At 36.6% G+C, this 16,070-nt stretch overlaps 1 protein-coding gene across 2 annotated transcripts in view; it reads right to left on the bottom strand.

The window, feature by feature from the left end:
* plxdc2b (plexin domain containing 2b) overlaps positions 1-16,070 on the bottom strand; it is a 71,909-nt gene that overhangs the window by 40,343 nt on the left and 15,496 nt on the right. Inside the window, exon 1 of one of the 2 annotated variants that reach the window (XM_067400617.1) lies at positions 5,253-5,306. The exons of the other annotated variant lie outside the window; for it this stretch is intronic. The gene's annotated coding sequence lies outside the window, so the exon portion shown is untranslated. Of the gene's footprint in view, positions 1-5,252; positions 5,307-16,070 lie in introns of those variants that run through there. 2 annotated transcript variants of the gene reach the window in all.

The following is a 16,070-nucleotide window of genomic DNA, read 5'->3' as shown; positions in this document are numbered from 1 at the left end:
TTCTCCTTTTTCTTTTTGTGCTGTTCGTCTCCTTTTTCTAGTTATTATTGTACAGCACATTGGTCAACCTGGTGTTGTTTTAATTGTGCTCTATAAATAAAACAAACAATAAAAACAATAAACATAACTACACCATGCTGGTTAATGTTTGGTGCAGGAGAATATAATATATAATATATTGTGAAATAAAAACTTTAAACACGGATACTTTATTCTGTAGATATGAGCTATGATCCACGCTTCTAGTGTTGTTAAACAACGCAAAGCTCTACACTGAAACCGATCATATGCGCGCTCTGCGTGTACAGCATAAAAATCGGATTTTTGTATCGTATTCAAGCTCCAGTTCTGACCGCATTGCGAGCAAAATACAAACAACACATGTGCTGCTGTGCTGAGGGAAACATACACACGGCTTGCGTGTCCAAACGCAGAGGTGAATGAGCCGCACTTTTGTGACATTTGAATTTTCCGCTGTAATGCGATCTCATGCGAACATTTTTTCCTTTTGTGCTGGTAGATCACATCAAAACAAACCACATGCACCCAAACTTCTGCTCTGGTCGCATCGCAGGAAAACGCATTTTTGTGTTGTAGCACTGAGGAAACGAACACCAACAATATGCATACTACAGCGCAGTGATTGGATTGAATGAGCTTTATGTCATGAATAAATACAGAAACTGCTGATATCAGCATGTTCGACCAGCCCATACTTGGAGCCAATCAGCACTCTGGATCTTTGCCGGTGGTACACTATGACATCAGATTTTGTGACATTGCTCCGACTTTGCTTTTCAAACCGGAAGTTAGAAATCGCTCTGAAAAATGCAAAAATAACTAATTTGAACTTTTAAATAAAATTAATGAGTACCTTTAGTGTTTTCAATGTTGTGCAGCCTATACATATCTGTTCACAGCTCAAAAAATGTGTTTTGGGGTTTCATGACCCTTTAACAAGCGGATAGGGAGATGAGAGGGTCTGTATCTCTTCCGACTGGAGAAAGCGTAACAGCTAACTTAATCACGTGCAGAGATATTTAGCCCCTGGAATGCGAATTTTACCAGGGGAGCCCCACCAAAAACATGGATTTTATGCCCCGGAACTCGATTTCTACCTGAAATGCGATTGGGTTCGTTTTGGGTTAGTTTTGTGGAGCAATTGGGTGGGTTTTATTGTGAAAACCTCGCAACCCAGCCAGAGCCGGGACCTAAGCATTAGCCGTTACATTTTTTTGGCTAAAGGTTGCAGGCTTGCCTTCCAGTGGCTTTGATAATATTTGAACTTCCGTTATTGCGGTAGCTCTGTACATTATGGTATCGCTGTCAAAGAATAATAAACTGGTGAAGTGGATGAGTTTATGTAAGTCTATGTAAGTCTAGGTCTATGTAAGTTTTTGACTGTACTAAAGCATAAAAATACCACAATATGTTTGCAGATATTTATTAAACATGCTGAGTTCACATACTTGTTTCTCTGAAAACCATTGCTACAGCCAGATATTTTACTTTGAAATTTCCGTTCCTTGTTGGAATTTCTGTTTTTGTTTTGGTCTGTGCAAGACCGCATGTTGCCAATTTACCCAATAGTATTTCGTCACCCCGGGTAGCCAGTTGGCGGAAAACACATGCAGCGAATTGCAGCCATGGAAGTCAGCGAACAAACTGGGTCAGAAATCACAGATTCTACCTGACCTAAAAAGCCTCAGCATCCATCTAAAAAATCTCTATGAATGGGAGCTTATTAAAACGCGATATCAACTAATCATAAAAAAATAAATCAACTAGTTATCTTACAGTGTGTAAGTCTCCTCGCCTTCCAATGTAAATAGGCTATATGCACGGTTACTTCCTGGTTATCGTTAAGCCAGCCCGGGCATTTCAGGTGAACTGTTTGCTGTTCATTCTGTAGTCGCTGTACATCGACACAAAACCATCAATGGTTGACTTTTTAATGTTGTATTCATATTTTAATGCAGTTATCACATTTACCTAATTTGCCAATAAACCAGTTTTATTGAGTGCAATAAAGACGAACCTATTGGGACCGTTTAAAAACGCTGTGTCTGTAATTAGACACGCACACGCATTTTTTCCCCCAGCACTTCAAATGTTATTTTTAATGTGATGACCACAAACATTATTTGTTCATCCTTCTGAGATTGTCCCCATTGTAAAAACAAACATTTAAAAATGTAGGAAATTCAACATTTGATAGAAAACCCTTATTTAAAAATAAAAAAGACAATAATTACCACTTTAACCAGCAGGTGGCGGCAAAGTAGCATTTATTTGCGCACATATCAGCCATTTCCTCTAATCGCCAAACAATATTTTTGAATTTGGACTGCAGTACCCATTTCAACCACTAGCTGTCATTCTTACATAAAGCACCTTTATTGAAAGTTATCGTGAGCATTGTAATGTTTAAAGGATCATTGCACTTTTTTTGAAAATAGGCTCATTTTCCAACTCCCCTAGAGTTAAACAATTGAGTTTTACCATTTTCAAATCCATTCAGCCGATCTCCGGTTCTGGCGGTACCACTTTTAGCATAGCTTAGCATAGTTCATTGAATCTGATTAGACCGTTAGCATTGCACTTAAAAATGACCAAAGAGTTTCGATATTTTTCCTATTTAAAACTTGACTCTTCTGTAGTTAAATCGTGTACTAAGACCGACGGAAAATGAATAGTTGCGATTTTCTAGGCCGATATGGCTTGGAACTATACTCTCATTCCGGTGTAATAATCAAGGAACTTTGCTGCCGTACCATGGGTGCAGCAGGCAATGATATTATGCAGCGTCTCTCAAAAATGTCTCCATTGTTGCAAGGCACGCTCCCTTTGCAAGCAGGGGGTCACAGCCACTGCGTAATATCATTGCACTGCTGCAGCCATGGAACAGCAGCAAAGTTCCTTGATTATTACGCCTGAATGAGAGTATAGTTCCTAGCCATATCGGCCAAGAAAATCGTTACTTTTCATTTTCTGTCGGTCTTAGTACACAATGTAACTACAGAAGAGTCAAGTTTTAAATAGGAAAAATATCTCTCTTTGGTCATTCTTGAGAGAGATGCTAACGGTCTAATCAGATTCAATGAACTATGCTAAGCTATGCTAAAAGTGGTACCGCCAGACCCGGAGATCGGCTGAATGGATTCGAAAATGGTAAAAATGAATTGTTTAACTCTAAGGGAGTTGGAAAATTAGCCTATTTTCAAAAAAGGTGGAGTGTTCCTTTAAAGCAGATGTCTTAACATATGTCAGTAGACTGGGAAGATTTTAAAATGAGCAGTTCATTCATGAATACGAATGATCACTGTGGAAATATTAGGCTTGTTCAAGATGCATCGGCGCTGCATGGACCGATCGGCATATGACGACAAAAAGTAATGCAAGAGCTTTTAGAGAACATGCGACTCGTTTTTGAGCACTGATGCTTCTCTAACAAGCCTACAAACTGGAAAACAAGCACAGTGCTGAAAAGGGGCAGGGCTACATACAGTTTAATAACTCTTTTTTAATAGCCTATTTTAAGTGTTTATTACAAATAAATAACTAAATGCTAAAAATGAATAAATGTAAAATAATGCAAATTTGTGTTGCATTTACAATTCGGCAGCGCTCCCAACACCCCTGCTCACCAGTGCCATTCTCTTGCATTGATCACTCACACCAGCGAGAATGTTTTTTCAAACCCTTCATTTTCATTGACCCACTGCACATCCTGCTAATTTAATGTGCTAATGAATGGAAGGTGACATTAAGATCTAAACACATAAATTCTGTGTATGTGCAGGAGGATGAATGTTTGACTGACTGATGAACAGTCAGTGTGCCATTGAAGTTCATCATCATCATCATAACACTTTATGATGATGTTGCTCTTTAGGCCACTGGTCGATTCATTTGCCACAAGCATTTAATTTGCAGGGACAAGCACTTGGATATTTAAATGTCAAAGATATGACCTCAGTACTGAGCCAACACACTATGTTTATCAGTAAAGTCATTTCTGTAATCCCTTCTTCACATAAAAGCTTCAACTGTCAGGCAAATTCAATTAAGTAAATGAGTACAGAGCTATAAAGGCGTGTTTATCTCACACACTGCTCGGCTGCACCCATACCCAAAACGAAATGTAATGTAATGTAATATAGGGTTGCCAACTTTTGATTACAACTTTTAGTTCAATAATTTCATCTTAATACTGTAAATTAGTTGTTAGCCGGCTTGGCATGGAACAGATGATGACATTGGAGAACCCAAGCCAAGTGCAGTTTTACTTAGTGGTAATATCCCAAAAACATGAAACATAAACTATAAACTTGGTCCAAGACGTAAAACAAAACATGAACAATAAACATTGCTTGAAACGCTGACCTGGCACATGGAACACGGAGCACCGTATACTTCAACACACAACCCACAAGCATTGTAAACATGAGGGCGTCAGTGTAAGCCACTGGGTAATAACATCCCGGCCTTAAGGCACAATCACACCAAGGACAATAACTGTAACGATAAAGTTCTAAAAATCATTCTAAATATAAAAGAATAGCAGAGTCCACACCACAACTTTAACAATAACATCACAGAGACCATTTTTTTTCCAGCTGATGAAAAAAGAAAAATACTGACAGCCAATCTGAATGCTTTAAAGAGCTTGAGCATTTAAAGCGACAGATGACAAAACTGCTGCGTGTTCCCAGAATAAACAGAACAATACCATGCTTTTGTGTGGACACTAATCTTATCTAAACGTTATCTTTATAGTTATCGTTGTTGATATGAATGGGCCTTTAGCGTCTGCAAAGCTTACATGTTTACCTGTTGGAACTTATCCATGTTGTGTGCATGAATTACACACCGAAACCGCCATAGTAGAAGCGCTAATTAAATGTCACTACTTTTTCATTTCAGATTTTGGCCTTTCAAAACCATTTCGGCTGAAACTGAAAATTAATTTGGTGCATCACTAGTAAATTACCCAAATACTTAAGCTTAATGTTGTACTAGATGCACTTTTCTCCTTTTTTTTCCCAGCTAGCACGTTTCAGGACTCAGGTTTAATCTGTCCCATTTCTCCGGCATTACTCTTTGTTATTGTTTTCCTTCTGCACACGGCAATCACTCTCAGCTGATCCAGCCGCTCATGCTATCTTGCAGCTGTTTTTTTTTTCTCTCTGATTTCTGTTTTCTTTCTTTCCTTGACACTGTGTTTTGTTTCCCATATGCTTCACACGCACCTTTCGCTGTTCAGTTAACCAGTTTATCGGTCTTGTCGTTTGGTGTTTCCAAACTGTCATCTGTCCAATTATTCCTTTGGATTCTTGGACTCCCTGAACTCCTTGATCAGCGAACTGCCCATCCCAGTCTCGACTTTAAGCTTCGATAGTACTTCTGGAATTCCCCCTGTTTCAGTTTCAGCTTTTGTTAAAGGGTTAGTTCACCCAAAAATGAAATTTCTGTCATTAATTGCTCACCCTTATGTCGTTCCAAACCCGTAAGACCTTCATTCATCTCCGGACAAATTAATAAATGTTTTGATTAAATTCGAGAGGTTTCTAAAGCACCCATAGGCAGCAACGTCATTGCACCTTTCACGGCCCAGAGACGTAGTAAAGACATGGTTAAAATAGTCCACGTGACTACAGTGGTTCAACCTTAATATTATAAAGTGACGAAAATAAAAAGAACAACTTTATTCAACAATATCTTCTCTTCCCTGTCAGACTCCTATACTGTTGACGTAGTACACACAGTGCAGCGCTTCCAGGTTCTACATTAGAACGCCGGCTCAGTATTGGCTGACGCCGCTCACGTGAACAGCATCACGCATGCGTGTGATGCTGATGCAGGAGTCGGCATTCTGATGTAGAAAATGAGAAATGTGGATCTTTTTTTTTTTAAGTGAAATATACAGAAAAAACTATAAATTTATACTTATAAATATTTTTACATTTATTTATATAAATTAAAAAAATACCCTAAACTTTCCCAACTCTGCACAAATGTAGAGTAAAAACATTAATAAAGTACGTGGTATTACATTTGTTTAAAAAAAAATAATATTTTGTTACAAAATCACATTTTATTTTCTGGGACCCCAACATCATGAGTGTACATTCAAAACGAACAGCGGTAATGGTTAAATAAATAAATAAATAATGTAAAAATGGTTTCATCTGCAGCTCACTGACTGGAGCCCTGGAATTGATTATGTACTGTACTAAGCAGCTCTGTTTGTGGAGATCTGTAAGATTTAGTACCAGGGATTTGAGATCCTTGATGCACTAGCGACCTTGCCTTGCAACATTAATCAAAGATACCTACATAACATTTCAATTATGAACTATGTTTGGGTAAATTATTCCTTTAAAGTCACATCCTCTGATTGTTCATAGTAAAGGTTATGTGTGGTAAAAACATGGACAGCTTGAGAGTTCATTACTGCATGGACTGCTGTTCTGCTATAGCTTTCTAAACTCAGAGCCCAGTGTGCACACCCACGCTTTCCTGCTCTAATATCTACCTCATTACAATGGGCTTCACAGAGGGAATGAATGTTCCTACATTTTTAAAAAGGTACTTCAACAGTCCTTTGGATGACAAATGTTTCTAAGTAGATTCATTAGCATTCAAAGGACACCCTGTGCGCTAAAAAAGGTTCTTTGCAGCTCCACACGGTTCTTGGCATATCAACGCATTGTACCTCTTTAGTTTCTTAAGGATCGTAGGTACATCAAGATCCTTTGATCAAATATGACAAAGTACAGGATGTGGAGCTGTTATATTTTGGGTTACTATTTTCTTTTAGCCAGTCGTGTTTAAGTTTAGTCATGTGACATAACATTGGTAAAACTAAAAATGTTGTTTATTCTTTAGTTAGAGATGAATTTATGAACATTCTAGCTAATACATAAACTGATCAATATTTTATGTTATGGTTGATAATATATATATATATATATATATATATATATATATATATATATATATATATATATACATATATATCAATTGGTAATTTAAGTATATTTGAAACATTATTTAAGGAAAATTTATTGTCTAATGTCTCACATTAAAATGCTGCATGAAAACGTCTGTTCATTCTTGTATTCATAGATTTTTGCGCATAAAATAAACTATCTCAAACTATGATTACAATATAAAAACCCTTTGTCTGTCAAGTTGTGGTTCTAGGTTTTTATTTCAGCCCTTTGTAAGGTGCTGTTTTAACCCTGTTCCACTGGGTTAGAATATATTTTATATCTTTCTTTGAGAGCACAAAGCCATAATGTTTTCTTTAAAAGTTTAACCTTTAGAAGATGGAGGAATTATCTTCACTATCATCCCACAGGCATGCAGGAAGCTACAATAACATTGCTGGAACAATCCGACTCTACCTCTTGACTGTGAGAAATCTCATTCAGTGATTACATTTCATTTGTTATTAGGCAGAAGTTGAATCATAACTGCTGCATTGCATAGAAATGTTATTGCACTAGTGCCATTTTGGGAAAAAAAAAAATGCTCTTAAATATGTTATGATTTAATTGATTTAACAAACAAAAAGTTAAAAACAGTTAAAATATAACTGTTCTGTTATCTGTGTTATTGTACTCTAAAAGCAATGCTAAGTGCAGGTTATATAAAAATCCTTTTAAGGAATACACAAGAACAGACGAGAGTGTGGTCATTTCCTGTTTTTCTCAAGCACAAGAGTTAAACCCAACAGACATTTCTACTCTCTCTTACACACAACACACACACAACTTATTATATATAAAATATATTAAAAAAAAAATACAGTATATAAAACTTATTAGGGCTGTAAAAGGAAGATGGCTGGTCTGGGATGAAAGAACCTTGGCCTACACCCTCATTCATCTCCCTTAGGGCACTGTAACCAGGTCAAATTGTCTTCATACATGCCGTCTGATTTGTTTATGTACATTTATGTTATGAATGCATAAATAATGTTAATGGTAGTGAGTAAATGGTTGTGGATAAAAAGTCAAATTAAAGAAAGTTTAAAACTTTTTTCCAAGTAAATAACCGAGCACACTCACATTCCAAAATGTTAGACTAATGCATTAATGACATTTTCCAAGAAATCACATGTTCAGATTTAATAAAAAACATAATAATAAATGGAAGAATGCAAGAACTAAAAAACAGCAACCTTGACTACATCTATTTGAAAGCTGTTGGCCTGTCAACAACATCATTTGACTTTTCCTCTTCTCTTATGGCTACAAACAGAGCAGCAAAATGACTATTCTATTTTATTTTATTAGCACCACACCTATTCATTCTAGTGATTTATTATACAGTTTGACAGATAAAATGATAAGTCACAACAACAGCATTAACATTAAGTTAATTAGTTAACTATTACACTTGGTGTGTAGAGTATATATTTATTATATATATTAGGTGAATATTAGGTGTTATTTTAAAGATTCAACATCAACTTTGCCATTTATTTGAAATGATCTCTGAAACTATGTCTGCATTATATAGTAAAATCAGATTTATAACACTCAAAACATGAAAGATTGAAAAGTAATTTGCTCATCCTAATCTGAGCGGAGCAACACAATTGTTGTTTTATAACATTACAATATTTTAATGTTATAAATTATTATATTACAACATTATAAAACATTCAGACCCATTAGAGACAATAAATGGCATTCATCCTCTAATAATATCACACATTTAATATTAATAAAAAAGAAACTTTTGAAGTTTTGAAGAAATATGAAGCCTGTCGGAGCCATAGCATTGTATATACTGTAGCACTCCAACATATAAAGCAACAGTATTTTGGACGGCCTATTACCGCTGTTCCTACTTCTACTATCCTATCATAATAAAGGCATGAATACCAAAAAGCAAAACAAAAACATCTTAAATGTCAAAGTGAGGAAAGACTGTCACTTACTAGATATGCAATAAAGCAAACATATTGTTTAAATATTTTCTCTGTTTTTTTAGTACTGTACCTCAGACGAAGCACATTTGATTTGCAAGGCTCTCACCTCAGCTAGATAACTTCTTCTCAGCTAACTTCTGCTCAAAGCACTTCAAAGTGGATTTTCTATGTTTTGGTTGCCATGCTCATTTCCTCTGAGAAACCGATAGACCTCACAACACATGGCCCAGATTTGCACTCACACAGCCTGGTCCCATTAAAGCATGTTTCCACATCTCAGTTTATGACGTGTGACACAACTTGAGAGCCTTTTAGTGCTTCTTTAAAGATTTAAAACTCCTTCAGGGTAACGTCAATGTTAATTATAATGAAAATGTAAAAAAAAAAAATCACACCAACATCAATCATCTTTATTGTTATAAACAAAACCTTCACTGAATTAAATGAGTCCATCCAAGTGGTTACTGAATCACCAACTGATTCACTTACTAAATAAGTCAACTTGAAACTGTTTTGTGCACTCAAGTTTTGTGAGACCATTACTGACTAGTTGTTTATATGACAACATGAAGTTAAGGATGCACACTTGAAGTTTTTATATAAAATTACACTTTAACTTGACTTAAAACTACATTAAACTATGAATTCAAATATTTAAAACATTGAAATGTTTCCAAAATTGTCTTGTTTTTTAATTTATAATGTATCAATCATGGGGTGTTTGAATAGTTTGTACTGATGCAAAAACACTATTCTCTAGGAAACACTGACTCAAATTCACATCAAAAATGTGTTTTTGGCTTGGCATCCTTAACATCTGCAGTTAAACACATTAATAAGCAACGCCCTCTTCACCAGCTGCTGTTGAACACAGACAGAGACCAACCCTCATATATCACTAAAAGCTCTCCAACCTCTTGTGACCGAACACATCTGGACACCAACACACATCATAATGCTTAAATGAAACATTTTGGCCTGGTTAGCAAGTCTTGTAAGTTCTACCATTTTTGCTCTTGTTGTGAGCTGCTGTATCGGTCTGATTTCGCCTCTTTTCTTTTTGAGCTTTGTGTTTATTTTACTCCTGGGGATATAGCTTAATGTTTTCATGAAGTACATTTGTCAAGGGTCACCACAGGTCTTTCCACTGAATACATCAAATCTGTACTTGACCTGTGTTTTTCAGGCCATATGAAATAAAATCTGACAGTGACTTATTTCAGCTCCAGCTATATTTATGAGTGTGAATGTGTGAAAGAGTGATGTTTGCTCTCTCTAACACACTAAAAACAATCCACATGACATCAGGAGCACTTATGTGCTAAAGATCGATGGATCTTAGGAGACTGGTGAGTTAACACCATCACCACAGGAAATAATCAATGTACCTCAAACACAAAGCACCTGAAAAAGAAAGAACATGCACAAACAAAAAACACAATATAGATATAAACTCAGGAATCTGACAATTCATTCACTCAAATGTACACACAGATGTTTGGGTAGCAGTTCGGATGTCTAAAGACACTGCATAGTGATTTTTCAAAAAGTCAAAAAGGTTTGGAACGACATGAGGACAGAATTTTCATTTTTTGGGTGAACTATCCAATATGCATAATACACAAACAAGAGAAGATCCCATAGCTATAGCATTCTATGTTACTTCAGCCACATAACCAAGCGTCTAGGTTGTGTAACATTTCATAAGCCTTCAATCTTGGCTGCATGCATTTTCTACCGTAGTTGTTTGGCATCACACTAACATGAACCCTGACCTCCCTGCCAAGGACAGAGAGCATACTATGCATAATGTATTCCTAATTAACATGTCAGACTTAATTTCTTTCTGCTTAAAAAGTGTCAGCCAGGGCACAGTGCAAAAAAAAAAAAAGCAAGTTCATTACACTCAATCAGGTTTTGCTGATTAAATTATCCTGGAAACATAAACCCTCAACACTCCATAACATGCACAACTATTAGCCTGTAACTACTGTATGTGCTAGCTCTGAAGAAAAGTTCAGAAGAAAAATAAAATATGTGAGCAACTAGTTTAATTTTAAAATAAGAACTAGGCATGTGACGGTATCAAATTTTCATGTTGCGATAATTGCTGAAGCATTTACGGTATTATCACGATATTGAAATAAGTTGCAAAAAAGTGTTGTCATAGTATAACAGCTTTAAGAACTCTTTTTCTTACAACAAAAAGAACTCTGAACATTTAAATACAATAATGCAGTATACAAATTATAAAGTACAAAAAAACAGATTAAAGTGACAAAGAATTATAAAGAACAACAGGTAACGCTATATAAGTTCTCATAACGTTAGTTAATGCATTAACTAAGATTAAGAATGAGCAATAGCTACATTTGTTACAGAAGGTTTTTTTTTTTTTGTTAGTTAGTTAAAAAAGTTAACAACTGATCATTGTTAGTTTTAGGTCCATTATATAATAATTACAACTTTTTATTTTAGTAATGTTAACAAACATTAACTACAAAATGACATTAACTAAGATTATGCTATTTTAAATGCTAATAAATGCTATAATAAATGTATTTTTTCAGTGTCAGTTTGGTAATAATGAATTAACATGTTAACCAATGAAGCCTTAGGTCATCAAGTGTTACTGAACAGTAACAAATAAACAGAAAACTTTCAGTCATTACGGCATGTTGTACTCCATATTAAAATATAAAAATGTTTAAGTTTGAAAATAAATAGCTAGTTAAGTCTTTAAGTATTAAGTATTTGGTGCTGTGATGAACAACATTGTGAATACGAAAAAAGAATGGCGGTTTGAAGCATTTTAGAAACTTCACTAGCGCAGCTAGTTTGTTTGTGGGGTTTCCGGGGTAACCGCTGCATTCTGCTGATCCATCAAAGAATATGCACTAACAAGAAGCAACAGTCAATAGAACGTTCCATCGAAACACCGGCGCCCAGCAGCAGCCCTGCATTTCTGCCATTTTCGGGTGAAAGCGACTCGGCGGCCCACTAGTTTCTATGGCAATATCAGCTGCTTTGTTAAAAAAGAAAAGTACATTAAAGCTGAAATCCAACCTGAATGATGAAAACACAGAATAAAATACTATAAAGTGATCATCAAATCCTTTTTACAGTTTATTTTACACACTTTTTTCACAAAACCTTTGCTCTCTAGAAACCCAGTCAGTTTGGGTTAAAAAATTTTAAAAGGCTTATAAACACTGAATTGTTACCAACATATGAAATTAAATTAAGGACATGCATCAGAAAAAATGGTGTTGTCTAACGTCCGTTAAAGCAAAAGTGTCCAAAAGTGGGAATTATGCGATAACGGACACAACAATGCATCATGTATCATAAGATCGTTATGTTTGTAGCGTGATCCATATATAGCCTTATATTTTGAATATTTCAATTCAGACCTAGATATTATTACTATTACTCCACTAGGTCTGAAATATATTGTTCGCTGCAAACATGATGATCTTAAATGTATTCATTTACTATTAATAAATGAGTAAAGTTGTATAAAATGAAAATCCTCAATAAAGTAGGCTAACTACGTTACCTCAGATGGTTGAATGGTTGGATTCCACAACTGGTAAAATAAAACATATATAAGACAATATAACATTTACTGTAGGTGCCATAAAATTTCCTGATGAATTCATTTGAAAAATGTTCTTTTGCGTTTCTGATTTGGCAGTGAAATTCGCCGGTTTTGGGTGTGTAAGATTTGAAGGATTCTATGGTCCAGTTAGTATTTTTACCCCTTAATGGCGGCCGTTCTACCGGAGCGCCATCGAGTAGCTGTTGCCCAAAAAGTATCAGAGTGTCGTCTCTTGGGTTCTATACTCTTTGGTGCTAACATGAGCTCCTGAAACTCCGCCTCCTTTTGAGTGCAGCAGCTCATTTGCATTTAAAGGGACACACAAAATCCTGTATGGTATTTTGAGCTAAAACTTCACATACACACTCTGGGGACATCAGAGACTTATTTTACATCTTGTAAAAGTGGCATTATATAACCTCTTTAAAAAAATCATCAAGAGTTAACTAACAGATGTTTTTATTGAAAATAGAGGGTTTATCACTGTAGATTCACACATTTAGAAAAGTAGAAATACTCTTAGAAAGACATCAGATATGACTGATGTTGCTGACTGCCTTGGGAAAAGCATGATGGGAAAACAATATCCTTGAGGCTGTTCTCAGATCAAGCAATTCATGCACTCGCCCACAAACCTAGAGACAGCACAGCTGGAACTCTCTTTTATCTCCCACCCCCATTTCTGTGTACAACAAGACATTCAGTGACGAGCAATAACTATCAGTATGTAGATGGGCAATTTGCATTAGTGCTCTGTCTGCCTCGGATCGCAATTAATGTTATGACACAAAACTATTTTAATTCCTAATAACATGCAAATGGGGCTGCAGAACTGTGCAAATTCATTTGTTTGTAAATAAAACATACATTTACATTCATGCATTTAGCAGCTGCTTAAGTAACACTAGACGTTTATGCATGTCCTGTGAAACCTCATGACCCTGGCATTGCACCACCATGCCCTTCAGTTTGAGCTACAAGGATGTATATAAAAAATATGAAGCTACTGCAATCAGTGATTTTTGTTCTGGATGTGGGGAGCACTGAGCAAAATAACTGCCAAAGTGTGTAAAACACTATATTTCCAATGTATGGGACAAATGATTATAAAGCACAGCATACTACAAAACCTACTAATTCCTTACTACTTAATTACAAAAATATTATCACATTGGTGTTTTACAGTGGATGAGGCTCAGGGGAGCTTCTCTTAGAAACACATACAAGCAGTATAATGTGTTTATGCTTCAGAGTTCTACAGATCAGAATCTTTTTGTCCAGTTCTGCTGAAGTGAATTTCCTCATCCAACAAACATACACCCACCACTCATACATACACTCCCTAAAACACACACACACGGTTCTAGTTGCAGAAACACAAAGCTTTATTGTTCAAGTCTGAGTAAGTCAGAACCCACAGTCCTGTTAAGGCTTGCATGCAGCTGAAAACACCATCATGAACATGAGTCGGGTGTTTATGCGCTACTGAGTGACTGAATATAATATTTTGAAAAATTACAACATCTTTAAACATTTCTGCGACAAATAAACAGAAGGCAGAAAGATTTGAAAAAGTGGACTTCATTGTTAATGCAAAAAATACAAATGTTTTTGAGGAAAAAATATTAAAATAACCTTAAAAGGTTAATTCACCCAAAAATTCTGTTCCAAATCTGTAAGACTTTCGTTCATCTTTGGAACACAAATGAAGATCTTTTTAATGAAAACAGAGATTTCTGTTCCACTGACAGCTAAACAACTAATTTGATGCTTCAAAAAGTTCATAAAGAGATTGTAAAACTAAACCATATGAATCAAACTAAAGAGACAATCTTTTATTCACACATTCATCAATGCTCACATCAGTTATAGTAAACAGAAGCTCAATCATGCTTGCTTGACGTGCGAGAACCAATGAGGTTCATTCTTGTGTGATAGGGGCCATTCACATATCGCGTCTTTTCCGCGTGCAAGTCAGTTATTTCAAATATAGCCACGCGGCAGGTGCACTCATAATGGAAGCGACGTGTATGCGGTGCGTTTTCCAGGCGCATCGAGATGAAAAATTCTCAACTTTTCAGAATGCCGCAAGCCACAGGTCATGTGACAAGAACCAATCAGCTTCGGCTTTTCTGTAACAAAACATCGAATAGCTGATCATAGGTTTACAGGGGGGTTTTTATATCTCATCTCCATAAATATCTAGTAGTAAAGCTAATGCAAGGGCTAGAAATCAATTTATCCTTTGCTGAAACTTCCTACTCCTCATCAAAAAGTACAGCCACTAGATGGAGCTCCGATAGCGCGGCCGCCATTATGGGGTGAAAAAGCCAGCTGGACGATAGAATATTTCACACCCAAAATCGGCGAATTTCACTGCCAAATCAGAAGCACAATAGAACATTTTTTCAAACTAAGTCATCAGTAAATTTTATGGCACCTACAGTAAATGTTGTATTGTCTTTATATGTTTTATTTTACCAGTTGTGGAATCCAACCATTCAACCATCTGAGGGAACGTAGTTAGCCTAGGCTATTATTGAGTATTTCCATTTTATGCAACTTTACATATTTATTAATAGTAAATTAATAATTAATCCATTTAAGATCATCATGTTTGCAGTGAACAATATAGACCAGACCTAATGGAATAATAATAGTATTACTCCACTGTCTGAATTGAAATATATATTGTTACAGTAGAGACACCGGAGACAGATGTAAATGCAGTTTGGATGTTTATTTAGAAAAATCAGCAGAGCAACAGGTAAGTGCAATGATGGTAATGAAGATCTTGAGGATGAAAGAGAGGTAATACTGTCCTTGTTTGTATTGCAGATGCAGTTTGATGAAGACGTTGGAGTTGGCAGACGGGAACACTCACACACACAGGTAGGTAGAGACACGAGGAGACCAGGAGACGATGGAGACGATGGAGAGTATGGAGACAGGTAAGTGTCGTTTTGGGAGTCCTTGAGGTAAGCATACAACTAGTGTATCATGAACGAGACCGGACAATGTGTGTGTGTGAGTGTGGGGCTTAAGTAGTGAGGTGATCATGGTGATAATGAGTTGCAGGTGGCGGTGATCAGTACTCTGGTGATTGGGTGCGTGGGTAAGGGAGTGAGGTGGAACCTGACGTGTCTGTGACAGTACCCCCCCTCCCACGGCCCGCTCCTGAGGGCCGAGGACCCCGACGTCGTGGTGGTCGTCCTCGAGGTCGTGGGGCAGGTCTGTCTGGGTGGTTGGTGTGGAAAGTCTGTAACAGAGTAGGATCAAGGATATCATTCTTGGGGACCCATGAGCGTTCCTCGGGGCCATAGCCTTCCCAATCCACCAGGTATTCTAAGAGACCACCACGGCGCCGGGAGTCCAGGATCTCTCGCACCACGTAAGCAGTTCCATCGTCCAGGATGAGTGGAAGGGGGGGCTCGGCGGCTGCCACGTCAGGTTCTGTGGAAGGAAGAACAGAAGGGTGGTGAGGTTTTAATAGTGACACGTGGAAAGTGGGATGAATTCTTT

The sequence above is a fragment of the Chanodichthys erythropterus genome, chromosome 11 (genome assembly GCF_024489055.1).
Source record: "Chanodichthys erythropterus isolate Z2021 chromosome 11, ASM2448905v1, whole genome shotgun sequence".
Classification (NCBI taxonomy): domain Eukaryota; kingdom Metazoa; phylum Chordata; class Actinopteri; order Cypriniformes; family Xenocyprididae; genus Chanodichthys; species Chanodichthys erythropterus.
Note: the sequence above shows the minus strand (reverse complement) of the source record. Positions and strands in the feature narration are given on the sequence as shown.